The sequence below is a fragment of the Ochotona curzoniae genome, unplaced genomic scaffold, assembly GCF_017591425.1.
Source record: "Ochotona curzoniae isolate NIBS_2020 unplaced genomic scaffold, NIBS_Ocur_1.0 contig_4501, whole genome shotgun sequence".
Classification (NCBI taxonomy): Eukaryota; Metazoa; Chordata; class Mammalia; order Lagomorpha; family Ochotonidae; genus Ochotona; species Ochotona curzoniae.
The window spans coordinates 1412696-1418695 of record NW_024466307.1 but is presented as its reverse complement, the minus strand read 5'-3'; the positions used below and the strand labels follow the sequence as shown (position 1 = coordinate 1418695).

Here is a 6000-nt window from a genome sequence, read left to right as displayed (position 1 = left end):
CTTACTGATCTGACGCACGGTCACACAGCCGATTTCTGACTCATCTTCAGCCCAGTTTCCCCAGCCCCGTGAGATTGCACAAAACTGGGAGAATACAACTCCCCTTCCCTAGCAGCCAGCAGGCCTGCTCTCCTGGGGGAGGGGAGGCAGGCAAAGGGCATCCCTGACTGGCCTGGAGCCAGGCCAGCGCAGGAGGAGCCGGCCGCGGGGTCAGGTGGGGCGGCTCAGTTCCTGGATGATTTTGAATGAAACTGTCTCCTAGGAATTCGGCATTTTTCCTTGCAAAGGGCCTCGGAGTGCTCTGGAGCCCTGCCCGCTGGGAGCGCACCGGACCGGGTGAGCCGAGGGCAGAGCAGCGGCCAGACGCAGGGCTGGGACCGGAGCGCAGGTCCCCAGGGGGTCGGGGGACCCCTGGCCAGGGCCGAGTTTGGAGGCTGGCACCCGGGAGATACACCGCATCAGCGGCCGGGCCACGTCACCCACTCTGGGAGCGGAGCTCACGGTCCCGGCGCCCCCACTGGGGACACTTCTGGTGACAACGACCGTGTCCTCGCCGGCAGACGCGGGGCACGGTCCTCCGCCGGACGGGCGAGTTGGAGACCCACCCCCCTCCGCCTCGGGCGCCCCAGGGCGCGGCCTCGAAACCGCCGCCGGGCGGCTCCGGGAGTCGGGCCGGACCCCAGCGGGCGCAGTGCCCGGCCTCGTCCAGGGATCCCCGGGCCCAGGCCCCGCGGCCGCCGCGTCGGGGAGGGGGCGGGCGGCTGCAGGCGGCGGCGACTGGGCAGCGGCCGCGGGGGCCGGGCTGGGAGCGACGGCCACGGGCCGCCCCGCCTCCGCGCCCCGCGCGCTCTCCCCGCGCCGCCCAGCGCGGCGCCCCCTCCCCGCCCGCCGCCTCTTCCTCCTCCCCCTCGTCGTCCCGCCCGAGCGGCCGGCAGCGCGGCGGGGCCCTCGCCGAGGCGTAGCGGAAAGCCCCGGGCAGGGCGCGCTCGGGCTGGGAGCCGGCGACCGCGGGGCCGGCCGCGGGTGAGTGGGGCCCGGGCGGGAGGCTGGGTGTGGGGGGCGCGGGGCCGCGGGAAACTTCGCTCGGCGCCCGCGGGCGGGGACGGCTCGGTCGTGGAGCCGCGCGCCGGCCGCGGAGGCGGAAAGAGCGGAGCCTGGCACGGCGCCGCCCCCGCCGCTGGCCGCGCGCCCGGGCCCGGTGGTCGCCCCGCGGGCTGCCCCGCCGCTGCTCGGGGCCCGGGGCAGGGCCGGGCGCGGAGCTTGGGCTTCGTGCTTCCACGCGCGCTCCGCGTCCCGGGACTGGAGGAGGCGCAGGGTCTTCTCCGGCGCCGCGCGGCTTTTCCGCGGCTGGAACACGGTCGGGGAGGCAGGAGACCCCGGCGCCGGGCCGGACCCCGCTGGCGCGCCGGCGCAGCGCTCCGTGGCTTTGCAGCCACCAGGCGGCCGGAGTGGCCGGGCCGGCGCGCGGTGGCCCCGGTGCCTTCCCCGGGCCGGCCGCGCGCCCCGCCCTTTGCTTTCGCCTTTCCCTGGTGTTGCAGTGTTGCAGTCTCTGTGTTGCTCGCCCTCTCTCTCTCTCTTTTTGAAAGAGAAAAGTCTCCTTAAATTTCCAAGCGGGAAGGCGCGTTAGGGGAAGTCAGAGTCAGCTCGGGCGCCGTGCCGGGCTGGTTCTAGTCCTGGGCGAGGAGTTCGGAGCCCCACGGGGGAAGCGCTTCTCCAAGGCCATCCTACCAGCGTTCCCCAGGGCGTAGGGGACCGAGGCGCCAGCCCACCAGGAAGAATTATTGCGTGGACTTTTCCAGTATAACTTGAGTGAGTGAATGTGATTTGTTTGGAGAGGAGAGATCTCAGTGGAGGAGAGTTGGCCCGCTGTTGACCACCGTGCCTGGGCTCAGGGTGCCTGGCACTCTGCCTGGCACTCCCCACCCTCCTTCCAGCCCTGCCAGTGCTCCTGGGAAGGCAGCAGAGGAAGGGCCTGGGGCTTGAGCCTTCATCATCTGCAAGGGAGACCCAGATGGAGCTACAGGTTCTTGGTTTCAGCCACCTGGCCCATCCATCTGGGTAGTGAGCCTGCTGACTGGAGGTGAGTCTGCCCGTGGAAGAGCTCTTGCAGTCTCTCTCCCCCTCTCCCCACTCCCTACCTGTCCAATAAATAGAAATAAAATCTTTGGCGGGGGAGGGGCATAGAGCTCAAGTGGGAGACACCGTGCGGATGAATTGGAGGCTGGCTTCAGGCAGGGACTGCCCACACCTGCTCTCGGAGGGGCGGCCTATAGGCTGCCTCTGCCCGCAAGCACAGACTCCCAGGGACCGGCCTGCTGTGTCCTTGTGGCGCTGTCTGATGCTGTTTTTCTGGGGTGAGCAGTGCCGGCCGACCTTGAGGATAGGTGTGGCGTGCAGCCCTAAGCATGGCTGTCCCCTTGCCATGGCAAGCTCCCAGGCCTACCACAGTACACACCTGCATTTTATTTGGCATGGGAAAGCGAGAGGGAGGCAGGAACCACAGGGCAGTGGGAATAGTGGATGAGTTCCTTCTTGGGAATGCCAGAAGCAACGTGTTAGCAAATGCCTGGTGCTCTTGGAGACAAATGGTAAGTAAATATGCAGCGCCTGCTCTCCCTGCGGAAAGCACCTGGCTCCGGTAGGTCAGGTGGACAACAGGTGCGGTTCGGGGACCGGGGCCTCTGGGTGTAGCTCTTCTGATTTGGGGAAGTACCTGTCCATCCGTGCATGCTATCGTGGGGCTGCCGCCTCCCTTGGCGGGGGGCAGGGAACCAAGAGACAGGACAGGCCTGGCTTCTGCAGCACAGGTGGTGGAAGCAGCTGGGGCCAAGCGCACCTGTACTCAGCTGGGAAGCTGATTGCATTCAGGACCATGCACAGCTGTGAGTGTTTGGGAGAGGGCTGTGCAGAGCCCCTTCCCACCCCATCCGCTGCAGTATGCCTCCGACCCAGGGAACAGCAGCTTGCTCACAGAGCTGGCCAAAAGAGAGCAGAGGTTGGTGCTGAGCACCACCACCTGTGAGCCCAGCTGGCATGCAGGGCGGCCGGGCAGGACCCCGAGCACAGGTGGCCTGTGTGCTAGGAAGGGAAACGTTGGTACTTGGTTCTTCCCGCGTCCCCCAGCGTTTTCCTTCCATCCTTTGGTAACCAGTCAGTGTACTGCAGTCCACAGGAGATTTACACCAGCCTGTTGAGCTTGTACAGGTGAGGCCCTGCAAGAGTCTGTTGGGGTGAGGTCTCGGCTGCTCATCAGAGGGACCTGAACTTGGTCTCTGAGGTGTGTGGAGGGCCAGGCCACCTTGGCAGGTGACGCTGACCTCCCTGTACTTTGTGAAAGATGGGACGGGTGATAGGAGGCAGGGATATGGTGAGCCCGGAGGCAGGTGCCTGGGGGCTGGAGGGGTGGAGCCTGGCAGGTGAGGCTTTTCCCTGGAGGCCTGGGTGGGGTCAGAGCCTTCCTGGGAGTGGCTGTGTGGACTTGGGTCCCAGGGAGGGTGGGAGCAGAAGCTGGAGCTTGCAAGGGTGGGGACTGGGGTGTTGGGCGGTGATGAAGGTGGCTGCTGTGGAAGTGAGATGTGTCCATGCCACTGATGGTTCCTCTCCATCCACGGGGACTGGGATCATCGGCCCTGGCAGGTGCTTGTGCCAGCCTCATTCTGCAGGTGTGCAAGGTCCGCTTGGGGTAGCTTGGTTTGAGACAGCTGAGAGGAACATGCTCTAGGCGGTGCTGTGTGCCTGATGGACAGGTCCCTAGGCAGGCACCCACATGCACACACGTGTCATGGGCTGGCCTGGGAACACACACAGGTCATGGACTGAGTGTGTTCTCCCAGCACCCAGTGGAAGAATGTTGTGGGGGGACTTGGGGAGGTGATTAGGTTGGAGTGAGCTCCATTGTGCGGATCGGCTCCCTCCTGGACAAGGAGTGAATGACCACTCTGTACTGTTTGAGTCATGTGGAGCCAGCAGAGGGGCCTTCCTGGGAACCTGGAGCTGGAGGGTGTGGGTGGGGCGTCCTGTGGCCAGCGGCTGCCGGCACGGGTGCTGCAGGCTGCTGGTGTTGTTGCAGTGGTGAAGAATGCACACTGCCTTACGATGGAAGTGAAAGTGGAAGACAAGTTTGCTGGGTGCGCAGCTGTGTGAAATTCAGCAGCAGCAGCCAGGCTGGGCTAGGCTGAAGCCAGGAGCCAGGACTTGTCCCACGTGGATGCAGGGGCCCAAGCCCTGGGACCATCCTTCGCTGCTTTCCTAGGTGTATCAACAGGGAGTCTGACTGAAAGTGGAACAGCTGAGACCCTAACTAGTGCCCGTAGAGAATGCCAGCGCTGCAGGTGGAGGATTAACTGGCTACGACAACGCACCAGCCCCTCCTTGATCTGCTAAACACTTGTGGGCACCCTCGCCAGTGCTCTAAAAGCAATCTGGAGTCACGTCCTCCCCGTGACCGACCACTGTCCATGCCTGTCCATGCCTGGGAGAGGAGCCCGGCCAGGAGGAGGTATCCAGACAGACCCTAGTCTTAGGGCTGCTCCCTGTGGCCAACCCTTCTGCCGTGGCACCTGGCAGCTCAGTGGCGTCCTCACCCAGCTGTTTGAGGCCCTGGGGGCTCAGGTAGATAGCCTGCTGGACGGCTGAGTGAATCACTCCTCTTCTGAGTCCTTGGGGTTCCGGGATGTGTTTCGGCAGGATCATCTGGGGCATAGGTTGTGTTCTTGGTGACAGAGACGCAGGACTGTGTGGGTGCTGAGGCCGAGAACCGGGTGTTGGAGGTGGCAGCAGTGGAGGGCATGGCTGCTCTGTGCATGGTGGGAGGGGCCATAGGAACCAGCCAGCCACCAGGGGCCCCCACGCCCCTGCTCCACGTGACCTCCGACCTTATTCAGCCTCATGATCAGCACAGCATGCGGGTTTTAGAAATTGAGCAAAACACTTTGCAGAGCCCTGCCGACCTGTGAGATTTCCTCTGGCTAAGATGAAGTGGCTCCCCTGTGAGAAGTCTGGAACATGGGACTTCCCGTGTGGGAAGTTTGGCTTTTGGTGGCTCTCGGGTCTGGCCTAGCCGCCCTCCTGTCCCTGCTGGCTCCGGGCCACGCTGCTCCCTGCTGGCCCTGTGGTGCCCTGGCGCCATTCATGTACAGTGTGGCTGAGTGCAGCCACCCCTGCCGGTGGCTGCTCGGGAACCTCGGGCCAGAGGGCCGGAGTCTGTGCCAGGACACAGAGGAAGCTAATCACCCCCCTGACCCCGACCTCATTAACATCATGCCGGAGCCAAGAGCCTGCATGCCGTGCTATTGTTTGGCTCTCGATTGTCCCTGTGATTGATGGTCACGGGGTCTGTGTCCCTGCCTTCCTGCGGTGACTGCCAGGAGAGCCCGCACATGGCGCAAGTGGCTGTCAGTGGTGCCTGCCTCCTTCGGCCTGCCTGCTGGTGGGTGGCTGGGCTTGGGCCCAGATAGGGCTGGGGTGTGCCTGGGGTCCGGAGAGTGGCGCCCTGCCCACCCTCCTGCCAGCCTCGCAAACCTGAGTGTGCTCGGGAAGTGCCCAGGGTCTTGTTCAAGGGCAGCCCTGATCCAGCAGGCCTGAGCCCCTGCGTTTCTCACAGGCATCCCCTGTGGCTTGTCCTTCTGGCCCTGGGAGTCTGAGATGGTGAGGGGTGCACTGAGTGCTTGTGGTTTGAGCTGACATGAGGTTTTTGTGTCTCGGGAGCTGAAGCAGGCACCAGGCTCAGTGGCATGCAGGTCGTTCGGGAGAGCCCTGCCTTCGGGAAGAGCTTTGAGGCTCCAAGCTCTGGCCTTCTTCAGGGACATCTCTTGCCCGCCTGGCACCCCGGCTTGCCGCTCTCCCTACTCTGGACCCAGCCCTGATGTGGCCTGGTCCCGCTGAATCGGCGTTGATTGTGTAGTGAATGCTGCACTGTGGGCGTACTTCGCAATGTTCGGTACTGTGCTTGTACTCGGAGCTCCGGCTTTTAAAGACACTGATTATTTGAAAGGCAGAGGG

At 64.3% G+C, this 6000-nt stretch overlaps 1 protein-coding gene across 3 annotated transcripts in view; it reads left to right on the top strand.

The window, feature by feature from the left end:
• Nucleotides 1-238: 238 nt before the first annotated feature.
• The window catches only part of LHFPL2 (LHFPL tetraspan subfamily member 2), a 57686-nt gene continuing 51924 nt past the window's right edge, over nt 239-6000 (top strand). For 2 of the 3 annotated variants that reach the window (XM_040985962.1, XM_040985960.1), the window contains exon 1: nt 929-1023. The gene's annotated coding sequence lies outside the window, so the exon portion shown is untranslated. Of the gene's footprint in view, nt 337-928; nt 1024-6000 lie in introns of those variants that run through there. The other variant, XM_040985961.1, reaches the window with a different exon arrangement.